The following is a 17,138-nucleotide window of genomic DNA, read 5'->3' as shown; positions in this document are numbered from 1 at the left end:
CCTCAACGGTGGTGGCTCAATAATTGGATTGGATAGGCAAGAGTCAAACACAGTTTGGAGGGAAATTGACTGTCGGTAACACTTTACCATGTCACACTGAAGGACTGATTATAGGCCTTAGCCGCGAAACACAAGTATTGTTGACAAGACAAATATAAACCGAACGGTTTGAAGAAGGTAAAAAGTCAAGACAGCACTCGATTGGATTTCCCAAGTTCATAATAATCCTTAACGTTTCCTGATTTTGTAAATAGCACTCGAACGCCTCTCTCGAGAAACTCAGGACAACATGCCCCTCATTTCACATCCAAGTCGAGACCTAAAAGCCATCTCAACAGGATCTAAATCCTGCATCCTCCTCTGTAATCTACCACAAGCTACCATCTGGGTGTCCACATCCAGGCTGATGCTACGGAGTCTGTGTCTCCATTCTCCCCAGACCAGCTCTCTGCAGACTCTGACAGTGATGGATAACCAGAGAGAATCCAGCTGTCCTCCAAGGGCCCCTGCCTGCAGAGGGAAGACAGTTTTAGCCCTGTCCTGTCCCCAGAGCAGTTAATAACAGTTTGAGAGAGGTTTCGGGGTTAATAACACAATCATTACCAGGAAGAGAACACCAGAGAGCTGGAAGCTTGTATGCAGATAGACAGCAGTCATTAGTTTCTGTCAAGCCGCTGAACAGACATTGTGTAAAACTGCCTTCCATTCACACAAAATCTGGAAAAATACAAAAACACAGCAATAAAAAGCTGCAATAGAACTGTTTAAATTATTATTTTTTTGTTTCTGATCATGAAATTAGGAAATTGTTAATATTTTTATATTACAGAGCTATAATAAATCTCAAACGGCAGTTAATGTTTTGGTCAATGCCTCCAAACAAAGAACCCCATTCCTCAATGTCAACTGTCCGACAAAGAGTTTCCTTTCACTCGTTCTCTCTTTCACTCTTTCTCTCTCTCTTTCTTTCTGTTTTTTATTCTGTCTTTTTTGTCTTCTAGAGAACACACGGAGCACTTCTCCTGCATCGAAAAGCTTCAAGTTTATAATTTGTAGCATTCCCATCTGTTGTAGTTAGGCAAAATTACAGCTAAACCAGTTAGTAAACACTTTGCCCCATTGTCTGTTGTTTTGATAATCACCCATAATAGCATCCAGCATCAATATGGTCTTTAAACCCGATTTAGGAGTTAATGGAATAGAAGGGAGAGGCAGTCAGTAGATGCAGTAGGGGTAATGTCATTAGAAATGTTTGCGGAGGCCAAATTAAATCAGTCGTAGATTGTGCTCTCAAGTCGGCCTCAAAACCCTGGTTCGTTCAAGAGGGGAGGGGGCGGGGGTGGTGGGGGGATTCATATTTTAACCTCGCACAGAAAATGCACTTAAACAGATTAAAATAAAATAGGGACTGTGTGGATGGATGGAAATGGTAATTGCTGCTTTAATGGTTTCCTGTTAGCCAAGGCAGGCTGAAGGCTGAGCTATTTTAAAGTTGGAACAGTGATTGAGGTCATAGCTTCGGCAATCTGGTGATTAAACCACAGTGTGTATGTCACCAAACAGTAGATTAGATGTCTGCAAGGGTTCGCTGAAGGCAGATGTTTCTGGAGGATTTTTTAATGTTGGAAAGCTTAGCTGACAGCCAGGTGCGTGCTCAAGGATGGGAAGGGTAAGACAGGGCAATAAGGAGAGCATACCCACTGAAAGGGTGTGTTAGGCCCACCCAGCGTTGTTATATTCAGTTTCATGTATGTTGACTTGCTGGAGTTTCAGCCCTCACAGAAATCACAGAGCTAAAGACTATTTGGGAATTCCCAAATCAGCATCGTGTGAAGTAAGCGTTTGTTTTTTTTTGCCAAAGAAGTTAGATGACCTGACAGTGCACGCAACGAGACCGTTTTTTCTCTCATAATATTTCAAGACCATATATATAGCATACTTCACATTGAACATGATATGGTGGGAAAGGAAATAAGCACTAGTCATGGTGTGAGCATCTGAATCAGACAGCACTTCTATGGATCTGTAGGTCTTAGTCTACACAGTCCACACATCTGAGTAGGAACTTTATAGACTCATGTTGTACTGCGTGGTGACGTAAATAACACCCCTACACACACACACACACACACACACACCTCCACAAACACACACACAAACACACAGCTCCACCAACACATACACACACGCACACACATGCACACACACACACACACTGCAGATGCACCCCCCATATACCTTGTCAGTGTGTCACTGGTTCCAGGGTTCACTTGAAACACACACCTCTGGCCTGAGGTAAAGCCCTGACCCTCTGCTTGCTCATATTCAACCATTGTGTAAATTAACAAGGCAAAGGCTGTGTGGATAGAATGGCAAACATGCAGGTGATGACACGTCCTCGGCAACACAAAGTACAGGTCATTACTCAGCCTCCACTGAGGAACTGTCACCAACATAACTCATTTTTTCCTTCCAGTGTACCCCTGGAGATGAAGGAATGTGGAGATATTTTTCACCAGCGATGCATGCCAAGATAGCTACCCAATGACACCAAGGAGTGTAATGAGATGATGTGTTTATTATGGGCTAATTTGTTAAGCATGAGATCCAAGGAGAGGTTATGTGTATTTGTCTGGGTGCCTGGAAATAAAGAATGTGAGATTACCTCATCCCAGAAACGTGATACAGGTGTGTAGGATTTCAAGTCCCCAACTTATCACTTCATCTCCAGAAACTGTGCAGGTGTGCTCTGTTGGAGATGACCTCTGTGAGCTTGGATAGTGTAAACCACAAGATCAAACTGCAGGGTACAAATGACAGTTCAAATTCATGTGCACAATCATTTTACTGTTATCAATTCTTTGCTTCTAATTCTATCAATTGAATTTCATTAGAGCACATCTTGGGTTTCATTTAACTTCCCAAGTACAGTTGCTGGGGTGAAAGAGAGCTGTCTTCATTGAGATGTGCTCTCAGATAAGTACATTCACAACAGCATTATCAGGTTACAAGAAAATAGCTGTAAAAAAAAAGAACATCAATTACAAGACTTTTTAAAGGTGAAAAATTATTCTTGTGGGAGGGAAAGATTCTTTTTTTGAGAATAGTGGCAGTTGTTTGGAGACATTAGCTTGACTGACACGGAGGCAACAGCGGATGTCACGAAAACGCTCCACGTGGTGACAGAGAAGGAGGGAGGGGGAAGGGGCAGACAACACACTGGGTCACGTCAAGTGTGAGGCCGGACTCTTAGCTTGCACCCTCGGGGTCTCTGACTCCCTCTTGGTGGGTAAACCGATCTGTGTCGGCCCCTCTCTAAACACAGATATCGGTCAACAATGCACAGTAGCTTCTGGGCGGAGCCCAGGTGACTATCCAGGGTAATCTCAGTACAAAGAAGGAATCAAAATGTTTGTGAGGATGGTGCGAAATAACCGTTAAAAGGTGCATGGCCGATGGAAGAATTTGACATTGGTCATAAGTTGACGCAGGTTGTTGTAAAGGGCCGAAGGACCTGACTTGTTTTATTTCCTCATTAAAACCAAAAATGTGAGTGAAGGAAGGGGAAACTCCGCAGGTGAGCAGTCGTTTGGGCAAGGCCCAGACAATGTTCATTGTCAACAACTCAACCTTTGCTTATCTCAGGAATGTAAACCTCTATAAACGAGCGAATGCCTCATATGTGATTCTATTGTGAGCTGGCCGCTTGTCTCAAAGTGTCTGAATAATCTAACGAAATGAAAAACCAACTTTGTCTGCGACACCAAATACCTTCCTAGGACAGGCGTCTCCAGATTCCTTGGCAGGCAGGTTGACTAGACCACACCAAACCTCCCTGTAGCATTCTTTGCGTGATTCGGGCGTATCTCTTTCCCCCCGTTGGGACAGACGTGAAGAGGCCAGACCAGAGAGCCTGTCGGGAGATGCTGGGACGAGATGCTGGGACGAGATGCTGGTACGAGAGGAGGAGGGACAGAGACACATCTTTGTTGTGTTGTTGTTGGCTGTTATTATGTCCATGTCTCTCGTAAAAAAAAAAAAAATTAACAAGAAAAAAAAGAAAATTAAAGAAAGGGACACATGGATGATGTCTGTGTGTGTTGGTGGGGGGAAGGGGAAATTCCCGTGTCTGGTTGGAATGGTGTGTGTGTGTGTGTCCTGATGTAGAGGCAGCTGTCAGAAGCGAGACAGGGCTGTCTTTGTCTCCCCCTGTAATCGCTTGCTGTACCTTTCCTTCTCTAGTCGTCTTCCCCCCTCCTCTCCTCTCACCTTCCCCTCTCTCTCCTCCACAGATCACCCTGAGTCTCTCTCACCTTCCCCTCTCTCTCCTCCACAGATCACCCTGAGTCTCTCTCACCTTCCCCTCTCTCTCCTCCACAGATCACCCTGAGTCTCTCTCACCTTCCCCTCTCTCTCCTCCACAGATCACCCTGTCTCTCTCACCTTCCCCTCTCTCTCCTCCACAGATCACCCTGAGTCTCTCTCACCTTCCCCTCTCTCCTCCATAGATCCCCCCTAGTCTCCTCTCACCTTCCCCTCTCTCTCCTCCACAGATCCCCCCTAGTCTCCTCTCAGCTTGCCCTCTCTCTCCTCCACAGATCACCCTGAGTCTCTCTCACCTTCCCCTCTCTCTCCTCCACAGATCACCCTGAGTCTCTCTCACCTTCCCCTCTCTCCTCCATAGATCCCCCCTAGTCTCCTCTCACCTTCCCCTCTCTCCTCCACAGATCCCCCCTAGTCTCCTCTCACCTTCCCCTCTCTCCTCCATAGATCCCCCCTAGTCTCCTCTCACCTTCCCCTCTCTCCTCCACAGATCACCCTGAGTCTCTCTCACCTTCCCCTCTCTCCTCCACAGATCACCCTGAGTCTCCTCTCACCTTCCCCTCTCTCCTCCACAGATCCCCCCTAGTCTCCTCTCACCTTCCCCTCTCTCCTCCACAGATCACCCTGAGATGTCTCATCTCCACTCTCACTGGCATTCAGACGCAACGACTAAAAGTAACTGAAAAGCAGCTGTAACGCTGAGGACTTCTGTGTTCAGACAACACAGAGCTAAACGTCAATAGTAAATACAGACAATAGTAACCAAGAACCTCCTGTTCATAGAGTCTGAATCTGATGTCATGACACAGACTAACATCGCAGTGACACATCCAGGCATGACATGTGTAATAAGCCACCATACCTGGGAGCCATGGTTACCTTATACTGCATATTACATCTCAGACAATGTCTGTGACTGACCATCTAGACACAACAACACCGGCTCGGGCCAAATGTACCTGCCAAAAAACATCAAGAGAATCAAAGCTTTGGGTTAGGGTTACGTTTTAAAGAAATATATCAAGATATCTTTGATGGGATTCGCATTCCACCATACATTTTTGTGATTAATCTGTTATTGACCCAAACTTTAATCATAATCCTGGTAATACAAATACATTGTTTTATACAGCAATACTATAATTGTAGTATCTTGTGGATTGTGCGATTATACAAACTGTGTTGTAAACAAGATAACTGACGTGAATCGTTGAAGAGCGTTATATCCCTTGTCATGTGTGGCCCCTTCCATCACCTGGAGACATCACACAGTTCTCTAGAGAGTATGTCTGGAATGCCAGCTTCTCATATTCATGCTCTGTGGTTGGCAGACCACAATGGTTTAAAATAATCACATCTTATTATGCAACCCACAAGTCAAGCAGATGACAGAGTTCTACAACACTGGTGTCTGAATTGGAAACAGCCTTGTCCACCTATACAACAACGTGTGACACTAAAGACAGGATCATTTATATGTACACATACATATATTATAACTTTTTATATATATATAGCCCTAACCCTTAACCCCTTCCAGCCATCCCAGAACACTACCAACCCTCCCTGTGCTTTGCACACCAGCCATCACAGCCAACCTGCCCCAATCAATTCACCTCCGTATTCCATCAACCAAACATAAATCACCCCCAAAAAAGGCTGGAAAAGTGACAGCAGGGAGGCCAGACAGTAAATAAATGTTTGTTTCCTTCCTTCCTGCCTGCCTTCCTTTCTTTCTTTCATCCTTCCCTGTTTTAATGGATGGGGTGATGTTGGTGGTACCCTCTGGGCTGGCAAAGTTGTTTACTTGTGTGAAAAGCCCCCCCATCCTGACTGCGTCTCTGTAGGGGATGGGGTAGAGAACTCCTAGCCACCTTCTTCCCCCCGATAGCTTCCACAGCTAATAGCACTGAGTACAGATGTGATTTATAGCAGCTTCTGCCCAGCACCTGCACACTGCTTACTCTATTCTGCTCCCTTCTCTACCAGTCGGCTCATTAATACAGATCACATTTGAAATTCACTCCAAAGCTTCCCGTATGGATGGTAATTTCATTTTGGGTTGTTTGCTTTAGAAAACACAACACCATCTGCAGGCTATCGTACGCAGACGCGGGTCCTGTTTTTCTCAGAGTAACAGGCAATCCAACTTTCACAGGAGTAGGAACCTGGGCCGTTGGCTGTGGTGTGCACACATGCATCTGGTCCTGACAACTAGACGTCTCTGTCTGTGTGTAACGTTCATTTGTATTGACGTTTTTCCATCAGTTCACAATTTGTGAACTGATGGAAATTCACGGATCACAATCACTCTTATTGAGAGACTTGTTGCTCTTGTAGGTTAGTTATAACGAAGTTAACTCTTGAACTCTTGTACTCACTGTGAAATATTTTACTGTTGATTGTTCTTCTACAGGTACAGTCTTGAACTTTTTGGGGTTCATGTTGTTTTAATTTGTAACTTGTACAACTGTATGCTCTTATGGGTCTTCCCTTTGGCACTCGTTTAGTTTTTCACAATGTATGCTTCATGTTTTGGTTGCTTGCAGTGTTTGGGACTACCTCGTTGTTATGATCAGTGACCTATGCTCTTTTTTAAAGCTGTCTCTTGGAAGTCGCTTTGGATAAAAGCTTCTGCTAAATGCATGAATGTAATGTAATGTAATCAGTTATTATTCTTATGTCGTTGAAGTTGTTTGATGGCTTTCAAGGCATTTGAGAAGAGCGTAATTCTAAATATCTTGGTGGGTAGAAAACATGGACGGGATCTGAAACGTGATCGAGACGAGAGGACACAATCCAGAATGATGCCGGGGCCTCGGGCACTGAGATGAACCAGCCCAGGTTATCTCAGGAGGTCTGATGAACGAGCCCTGGTTATCCCAGGAGGTCTGATGAACCGGCCCAGGTTATCTCAGGAGGTCTGATGAACCAGCCCAGGTTATCTCTGGAGGTCTGATGAACCAGCCCAGGTTATTTCAGGAGGTCTGATAAACCAACCCAGGTTATCTCAGGAGGTCTGATGAACGAGCCCTGGTTATCCCAGGAGGTCTGATGAACCGGCCCAGGTTATCTCAGGAGGTCTGATGAACCAGCCCAGGTTATCTCTGGAGGTCTGATGAACCAGCCCAGGTTATTTCAGGAGGTCTGATAAACCAACCCAGGTTATCTCAGGAGGTCTGATGAACCAGCCCTGGTTATCTCAGGAGGTCTGATGAACCAGCCCAGGTTATCTCTGGAGGTCTGATGAACCAGCCCAGGTTATCTCTGGAGGTCTGATGAACTAGCCCTGGTTATCTCAGGAGGTCTGATGAACCAGCCCAGATTATTTCAGGAGGTCTGATGAACCAGCCCAGGTTATCTCAGGAGGTCTGATGAACCAGCCCAGGTTATCTCAGGAGGTCTGATGAACCAGCCCTGGTTATCTCAGGAGGTCTGATGAAGCAGCCCAGGTTATCTCAGGAGGTCTGATGAACCAGCCCTGGTTATCTCAGGAGGTCTGACAAACACGTTGTGTATTCCTCGTGGATAATCGCGGATAATCCATAAATCCATTGTCACTGCGTCGTTGGCAACGGCCTTTCAAACTGGATATGTTTAGCTGGCATTGTGCCGTGTCTGGAGAAGTCATGAAGAATGAGGATTTCATTCTGGTTGGCAGTAATAGTTTTTGTGTCGGGTTCTTTGATACCAAAAAATGGTTTCAGCACAGACACTAATCCCTGTTGTGTTAGCCTGTGGTTGCCAAATGATAGTATATAATTTCTAGGGTTTTACTGTATGATTAGTCTCCTAGTGTGTGTGTGTGTCACTGCCAGGGACTTTTCATGTTGAGGAGTGTGTGTGTGTGTCTTATCCCTGTAACACAACACGACCGCACCTCAGCCAACCATCGCGTTGCTGCGAGCATCAATTTAACCACAACTGTTTACAGCTGTCAATATAAGGACGAACACTACAATAAATGCATTAAATTGCATCTGGCCTCCGTGTCATGGAAAATAAGGTGAGTGGATGGACTGTGGAGGTGATGTACGACCACTGTGTTATTACACGCCTGTGTCTTAAGGGTCTGAGGGAGGCTGTCCATTGGATTTAATCAGCCTCTATTACCTGCTACCCTTTTCACTGTTAAAATAATCACCCGCAATTACGGACATAAAGGAGAGAGTGAACAGGGGAGGGACAGGGAGCGAAACATCACGCACAAAGTCATTTCTGCCCACCTTGGCTGTTTATGTAGCTTTTGATGTTTTCCGGGGGGGAGGAGGGTAATGAAAGGCTTTGGGGTGTCTGCCACGACCCCCTTCATGGCGGTGAGAGAAGTAGCTCTGGACATCACACACACACACATGTGCTCACGCCCACACACACACACACACACATGTGCTCACGCCCACACACACACACGCACACGCCTACCACTGCCGCCACTATTAACTTAAAAGGTTCATACAATTTATTGCATGCTGCAGATGAAAGAAAAAGCAGAAATAATTCAAAAATTGACCACCTCTAAAATGAAGAAAATAGAAGTGAGAGAAAGAGGCATTGTGATCTACTTTAATCCACAGCGGTCCTGACAAATAAGAGACACCATTAAATGTACCTTTGAAATAAATGGGCCCAATTACCTAGGTGGCTGGAGCCCACTAATGAAGCTTTTGTCAAGGAAGATAAACATGATAGAGAGACACTGGGGAGAAGGGGGAAGAGAGGGAGGACAGGAAAGGGTGGCTGATAGGGGACTCATTCAAAATCATCTTAAAGATGAAAGTTGAATGCACATAAATGCGTGCAGTAGAAACCAGCAGTTGCAGGTCTGAAGAAAAACATCCAAATCGAAATCCCATTTGCTGAAAGATTGAGAGTGAGTGAGAGTAGAGTCACTGACATAAAAGTGTTGGCGGGGGGGCGAGGGAGGTAGGTGGGGGGTGGCTTCCAAAGTATAGATGAAAGCTAACCATATCATTATGATTAATATGTGAAATACAACATTTGTCCTAATAATAATCACAGGGAGAGATGCTCAGTTACATTAGCTGCTATTAGTGCGGGAGATAAATCACATTAAATAGCTTTAGGAGAGTTGTTTTGATAATGGCGTTTTGTCAAAACTCACCTCTCTCTTTTTAATTATCGGGTTAGAGGGGACCAGCTCAAACTCTCTCTTTTTCCGCCCTCTTCAGAGCCGTGAGAGCGTACGACCCCACCTCTCCCAGAACTGAACACTGTGTGCCTTCTATCAAGAACAGAGCCTGTATTACTTTAGTTGAAAGCTCTTCTTTCAGAGGATAGACTGGAAATTGCACTAAAAGTCTGATGAGTCTACCAATCGTGTGCTGCAGAATTTTTAAGAAAAACAAATTTTTTACCTCACCAAAATTTTTCAAAATGGCCTTGTCTCACAATGCTTCAGTTGAGTTGCTAACATGGGTGTCTTGAGGTTCTCTGAAAAAGGCGTACTAGTACTGTGGCAAATATAAAGAAACATAGCGTGGTTAATATCAAAGATGTTTCAAACACTAAGTTGGACAGACCTTGGAAGCTCAGCTTGCATGGACACAGGTTCATATCACAAGATCAAGTCGCAAAGTGTTCCCAAAGACCACAGATCACCTTGTGCCAATCCTGCTGCGCTTCCCTCTTCATCTTCTGTGTTTGATCGATCGTAACCGGCCAGACCTTCTAGAGACCGGAGTCCAGGGCGACCCTTTGACTCAACAGCTTGTCGAAGGGTAAAGGTCAAGACCGTGGGGTGTCTGTGGGGGCCCAGACATAGGTCAAAGGGTCTCATTCAGGGTCATGACCCCTACAGACCTCCGGTCTAAATACATATTCCTTATTTTCACATCGACGTGTCAGGAAGCCTGTGAAACATGTGTCACTTACTGTAACGCTAAAAGGACATGTGTTATGTGTAAGGGATAATGTTTAGTTTCGCTCTGAAGGGGCTTATTTTCCCGATAATGACCGGCGTTCTATACATTATCCCGCTTATTACACGGCTACTTGCCAACAACATGACTTAAACAGTGTGTCTTTTAACAATTTATTTGTTACCATTCGTAGTGTTGATCAGCAGAGAAATAGTTCGCCAAAGACGTTGAACTTCGTAGACGTTGAACATTCTTTAGGCTTCAAATCAGCTGACGTCGCTAAGCAACGGAGTACGCTGGGGTTGAAAAGTTACCGGACTACTTGCGGAGTGCTACGAAAGACGTGAATCAGAAGCAAAAAGGCCACTTTCCTTGACAGCGGTCTGTTATTCATAGCAACGGTCTGTTATCTGAAGATATCAGACCGTAGAACGTTGGGAAGCCTCATTCAAGTGAATGGAGCTTTCTACAGCCGTGTAATAATATGCCGTAGCAAATACTTCACTGCATCGGTTGGAAGTATGGATGTATGAGGAGATGAAGGACGAACCCCAGCCAGCCTGTTCCCTCCTGTGTGCTCTCTGTATGATGTGTACTGACAGTCTGTTCCAGTGTGTTCTCTGTATGATGTGTACGGCCAGCCTACTGTACTATTCATCCTTTCATTACTATTTCATGGACGTGTGATTAATGCTCATCACCGCGGCTACGATCTCATTCCCTGTGTCAGAGACCTCTCTAAAGACTGCTGGGCTTTGAGAGATGTAGGTTTTTTCGAGTCATTTAAATTTTAACACTTCCATTTACCCGCCTTTTAATTCAGCGTATAATGACACCATTACGATGGAATCCATCCGTAGGTTCGGTTTGTGGCGGTTAATGTTCCGGGTCTTTCTCAGCTAAGTCGGCTACGTCCACACTGGCAACAGATGCTCTGGAAGCAACAGATACGTTGTCCTCAATTATCATCCCAATCATTCCCTGGGTTAGGATAAATGTTACTGGATATTCAGGTCAGCAACACATACAACTGAACGAGTAAAGAAATGAAGAGACTGTTGGAGTGGAACCCAGAGTTTTTGATTGGCAATGTTTTATTAAAAGTTCAGTTTCAATGAATAATCAACCCAATAATCAACAATTGGGGAATCACTTGACACAACAATGATCACCTTATAAAAATTTTAGATACGCTACTTTTTATGAAAGTTAAAAAAGTATGATTAGGATGTATGTTAATGCTGAATACAGAGGCTAATTAATTAAACTAACAAACAATTTCCTCTGTGGAGGATTACTGACTACTCATGCCCCCTACACTGCAATGCCCTTTAATCCTCTCTGCTTCAATTATGCAAATGCTAACTTTCTCTCTCTTTCTCTCGCAGCAATTAATGTGATTAATTTTCTCTTGTTTTGAATTACAATTGCAGTGCCTGCTAGCACTTAAAGCATTCATTAATTACAAATTAAATTGGCGGGCTCGTTTGCTCCAGTGGTGCTCGCTGCTGTAGCACTCTGTCTTTATGCTAATTGAGAGAGATTAAAACATCTGACCTCTTATGAGAGGGTAAAAGTTATATTCAACAGGGATATTAGCATATAATATTGCCTTGGCTGTTTTTAATTGGAGGCTGCTTCACTTATTTTAAGAAGTGATAGGCAACTAGAGTTGATAGGATACTATTCACAAGCCTTCATATCGGGGTTTGCATTGATCAGTCCTATAGGGTTAGTATAATACATTTGGTAATTTTATTTAATCAAAGAAAACAAATACAGAACTCATGTCCTGCATGTTGCCGTGCCATGTCACAGAGTACATCTGATTGTGTTTCATTCAGAAGTTTGAATGGTCATAACTTGCTAATGTGTGGTTCCAGTCCTGCTTTTATTCAATGTATCAGGATCATCTTAGAAAGATCCATTCACTCAGCATGTCCAAAACAGACAGTCCTGTTTTATTCCTGCATCTTATGTCTCTTCAGAAGTTTGTTATGACCGCTTGAGTGGCATTAACAGTTCCTTACTCCATTTACCAGAGGCTTGGATTGTCACTAACTGAGTTTCCTTCATCTGAGCATCGGTGCTTCAGGCAAACATGAGTAGGGTGGTTGGGATAGAAAGAAAGGCTTTCATGTCCTGATGTGATCTCGCTGAATGAACTCCATCTACAAGCCACCTGGAACTGCCGTTCCGCTATTTTGTCACAATTTAACACTTTTGTCGTGTTTTGCTATTTCTGGCACTTAAAAGTGTTAAACTTTTTTGTAAATTTGTCACAAACCCTTAATTTGTATGATTTAAATTAACTTGATTTTTTAAAGTTTACATAAGACATGATGATTCACCAGGAGTTGCACAGTAATCATTTTGCAATCTTTAACAATTTATTTATTTGTCCGAACACAAATAAAATACTTAAAAACCCTTAAATCCAAAAGGCTCTCTAACGTGATGAGTGCAGAGTAGGGAATATAATGGCAGAGGGAGAAAAATAAAGGTTATAAAAACTACTGAAGGAGGCCTCCTCCGCCCCCAATCTCCATGTATCTTTAACCTCCATCATGTCTCAAGTGTTCAGACACTGGATGAAACCTATTAGTACTCCTTTAGAATGACAATGCAGAGCACATCACCTCTATCTAGCGTTTTGTTCGGGATAATTTGCAAAGCACTTTGAACAATATTGAAGCATCAAGATGAAAACCACTGTGCTTTGTGATCAAATGCACACTTGCTTACTTCATAGCACCCCTTCTCATCTATATGGAAATGAAAGGATGTTCAGTCTTTCTGCTCTGTTTTCCTGTATGTGTTGTCCGTCTGGTACAATGAAAGGAAAATAAGACTCACTCTAGTGTATTTGAGACTTTTGGTGAGCCAGATTTTAAAGGGCTTTAGCTCGATGAGGGGAACGTAAAATATGTGCATAAGGGGTGTTCAGTATTGGGTTATGTCTGATTGCTCATTCTGAGGTTTGTCATAAACACTGTTTGTATACATTACGGGCATTTATATGACATGTTATGTGGGTACTGTGTGTGTTCATATTCACTGTGTAAACATACCAAAGGTCCACTGAGGACATTGTCCATATACGACTGTCAATGGAAAACAAGATTTATTTGACCTCTATTGACCTTTAAACCATGATGTGTAGCACAGCAGAAAAACAGAACCGTGTACGACAGACCACCAGCCCACCTTCCAACCGCACCATTCCACTATGGCACTGATGATTATGTTTGACACTATCAGCTTGATCTGACCACATATCAGGAAGACAGGAAACATGTAATAAAGAAACCTGTCTTTAGGGGCGACAGTTGGCAATGTCACAGTTCAGGAGTCACATCAAAGGTCTGGTTGACGGACAGGGCCCCAAAGATCAACCATCAACACATACAAGTGAAGCTCAACACAAAACAAACCTGGAACTGGGTCTGAGACCAAAATCTACTCCCTTTCCCCCCTCTCCCCCCTCTCCTCCCTCTCCCCCTCTCTCCCTCTCACCCTCTCCCCCTTTCCCCCTCTCCCCCTCTCCTCCCTCTCCCCCTCTCCCCCCTCTCCCCCCCTCCTCCCTGTCCCCCTCTCTGCCTCTCCTCCCTCTCCCCTCCCCCACTCTCCCCCCTCTCCCCCTCTCCCCCCTCTCCCCTCTCCTCCCTCTCCTCCCTCTCGCCCTCCCCCCCTCTCCGCCCTCTCCCCCCTCTCCCCCTAACCCTCAGGTGGGGCGTCCGGCTCCGCTGAGGGACAAAGGGGTCCTTGTCGTCCAGGAGTCCCCTGTTTTGTGGCGGATGGAGGGCGGGGAGAATCAGGAAGGGGCAGGAACAGGACTCCCAACTACAAGGTAGCAAGGGAAAACCAATCCCTCCAGGAATTAGCCTGAGATCGGAGACACTGGGCTCACCAGACAGTAGATCAATGGACGTCTCCTGGGATGTGGGGCGGGGTTGGGTTGGGGAGCAGAGCAGAGCAGGATATTGCCGAAAGAAAGTGTGCCATGTCCTGGCTAAATTACCTCCAAAGCTGTGGAAGATCTTGTTACCTGTTCAGATGTTTAGGTTGAATGTTCACTTGCCTGTTTGGCTGCCTGCCCACACCTACCCCAGATCAGGCTTTGAAACCTGTATGGCTGATCACAATATGCAGACTTCAGTTACAAGCCTGTTTGCTACAGCGGTGGCCTAAACATGGCCGCTATTATGCTTACAAGTAGCTGCAGGACCCCGGACTACAACTGATAGAACCTTCTATTTTGACAACGTACCACCAGCGTTTCTGACCTAGAATGTCCATCCATTATGACACAGGATGTCATCAATTGCGCCAAAGAACTTCTATACTCTTTGATAGGGCACACCAAATGAGAGATCCCAAGCTTTTTTTCAAGAGGGTGTTTCAAAGGGTTAAAGCTTTGCTCGGCCCTCTTACGTTATTCCATTGTTGCTCTCCTTTATTTCTTTGTGTTGACCCATATCACACACGTGCGGTACGAACACGGCTCTTTTCACATCCTTCACACACTCCTCCTCTTTCGGCCTGGCGTCCGGCAAGCCTTTATCCAACCATTAGGTATCCTCTTTAAGACGGCGCCTGGTGGAAATGAAAGAGAAGCACGCTCGCAGTCCTTGTCCTCCACCTTCTGATAATGTCCTCTTGTGTGGTGCCACGCTTCAAGCGAATGTCATCATGTGACTTGTATGAATAACTGGAGTGCACGCCTGCATTACATATTGATCCTTCTCTGTGAGGCCTTGCAAGCCGACAATCATTACCATCGTCCATTAGCGACTTTGCCAGCTAACATCCCCATTAACGGTCTCAGGTCTGGCCTTTCATAACTGTTAACATTCATCGGGACTTAATTATTTTCTTCAAAGGGTAGAGTACAGAAATAGTGTGGTAAAACATATTTTTAAAGAATGAAAGTGGAACATTTTAAATGCTTGAAATGCATTAAAGAGCATCTAGATTTAACTATGGTACTTAATAACAGTGTGGCTTTGTTCATGGTGTATTCACTCTGGGTAGGTGTTCAAATTACACTTTTACGCACATGCCAAAGAGGTATTATTTTATCTTTTTTTCTCTCTACTCAACAGCGTATTACCTACAACCTCATTGTCTTCTTTGATGCTACTAAAAGTAAACCATTACAGTTTTTTCCTCATCCTTTCTTTTCTTCGTCTTTTGGTCTCTGTCTCCTTTTGACTGAAAGTAACTGTTGATAACTGTAGACCCAGACCAAGAGTCGCTGCTAATAACATTAGTTCCAAAAACAAAGGTTTACAGTTCAGAGCTATTGGCCTTTTGTAGACAAGAAAATCTATGTATGTTTGTGTGTGTGTCTTGCTGTGGCTGTAGACCAACGAGAACTGGAAACAAATCAGCAGATTCAGTCTTTCAGGCACAATACATGTTTATCCTTCTTCCTCTCAAGGCCCCTAAATACCCATTTGAATATAAGCCAGTGGCTTCACATATCTGTTTGTGTTCACTGTTTACTGTTTGTGTTTCCTCTGGCAGCCAAAGATAGCGTCCCTGGGTGGAGGACCCTTGAGAAACAGCCGTCCTGCGTTTCACGTCGGACTGACCCCAGATCCAATCCAGCGCTACTGATATAATGACGGTCTGTGGTGAGTGCCAATGTAGTAGAGAGTGGAGACTCTTGGAGAGGCGAACAGTGTGCGCGCCTTCCTGACAGAGGTGCTCTCTGCCACCCCTGACCTCTCGAGATGCTGTTCTGGGATGCATGAATGTCACGCTGACCTCCCTGACCATCAGCTGGCTAAGAGAAAATGAGTGGGACCGAAGAGAAGGAGAGAGAGACGGGGTAAAGTGCTCACCCACAGCCACTGTGATTAACCATCAGCAGATTTTGTGTAATCATCGACAGTGTGCGCGCAGCCGAATCCCATATGGAAAGAGCTTGGGAGGAAAATCAATCACATTATAACTGTGGACATGCTTTATTGACCTCTGTTGGTTGTTCACACATTTCCTACTTGATTTGTATCTACTGGCCGGCATTTGCAACAACACAAGCAATTTGGACAATGATGAAAAATGGGACCGCATTTTAACATTGGTTCGCGTTTATGGATTGAGTGCTACTTTGGAGAGAAAAAGTGACCTATTTCAGAGTCGTGCCCGCGTGCATTTGAATATAAAAATATCTATAAGTGTTGGAAAGCCGTGCCCTCAATTGGTGGACATCTAGGGTGAGCTCGTCTGTGGCTTGAACTTGTGAAAGTACGACGCACACAAAAGGATGTGGTTGTAGTAACGCTGGCGGCAGACGCAAGCCCATCCCTCCACAGCCACCATTGCAACTGTAAATAAGAGAAGGATGTCTCATTACCTGAACATCCAACCCCGACAGCTGCATTCATCCAAAATGCATTGTATCTAAAGGTTAAGAGTAGTTACGGGGAAAGTAATGTATTATTAAAATACCTTTCGGACTGAAGTACCTTTTGATATATTTTCCTTGGTAATGAAAGCAGCATTCGCTGGAAATGTAATAATTTGCAGGCCCATTTCTCCTAGTCTCTGGTTCTGTCCTGCTATCCGTCTGGGGAGAGAGAGGTGCTTGCAGATTGGGAACAGACTGCAAACATTTTGTGATAGTCTGAACCATCTCTTAGATGACTGGTTTTTCAATAAAATAGCCTTCAAAGCAGTCAGAGCATTATTTGTGATGAAGATGCTTCACAATTTTCTCCCTCTCTTTCTTGGCTCAGTGTTCCTGAATCCTTTCACTTTTGATGTTGTCCGGGGTGTAATTGAATGAAGAAAATAGCTTGTCTTGTTTGGAGTGAGCCGGATGCAGAAATGATTAAAGCTAAAGGGGTTGGAGGTATTCAAAAAGGAGAATGACAGAAAGAATATGGTTAATGCTTTTTTCTTTTCCATTTTCAAGAGGAGGGGTTT

At 44.5% G+C, this 17,138-nt stretch overlaps 2 long non-coding RNA genes across 7 annotated transcripts in view; one reads left to right on the top strand and one right to left on the bottom strand.

Annotated features, from left to right (window-relative positions):
* Window positions 1-16,868, top strand: part of LOC146268602 (uncharacterized) — a 76,284-nt gene extending 59,416 nt beyond the window's left edge. For 5 of the 6 annotated variants that reach the window (XR_014768912.1, XR_014768913.1, XR_014768915.1 and 2 more), the window contains one exon: window positions 3,889-4,072. This is a non-coding gene — a long non-coding RNA (uncharacterized LOC146268602). Of the gene's footprint in view, window positions 1-3,888; window positions 4,073-15,731 lie in introns of those variants that run through there. The other variant, XR_014768914.1, reaches the window with a different exon arrangement.
* Window positions 8,876-10,456, bottom strand: LOC146268603 (uncharacterized). Its single transcript, XR_014724662.1, has 5 exons — window positions 10,387-10,456; window positions 9,943-10,085; window positions 9,699-9,794; window positions 9,446-9,565; window positions 8,876-9,179 (listed from the first exon to the last, which is right to left on the bottom strand). It is a non-coding gene; the product is annotated as an uncharacterized LOC146268603 (long non-coding RNA).
* Window positions 16,869-17,138: the final 270 nt, after the last annotated feature.

The sequence above is a fragment of the Hypomesus nipponensis genome, chromosome 11 (genome assembly GCF_054491055.1).
Source record: "Hypomesus nipponensis isolate SF chromosome 11, ASM5449105v1, whole genome shotgun sequence".
In the NCBI taxonomy this organism is placed as follows: Eukaryota; Metazoa; Chordata; class Actinopteri; order Osmeriformes; family Osmeridae; genus Hypomesus; species Hypomesus nipponensis.
Note: the sequence above shows the minus strand (reverse complement) of the source record. Positions and strands in the feature narration are given on the sequence as shown.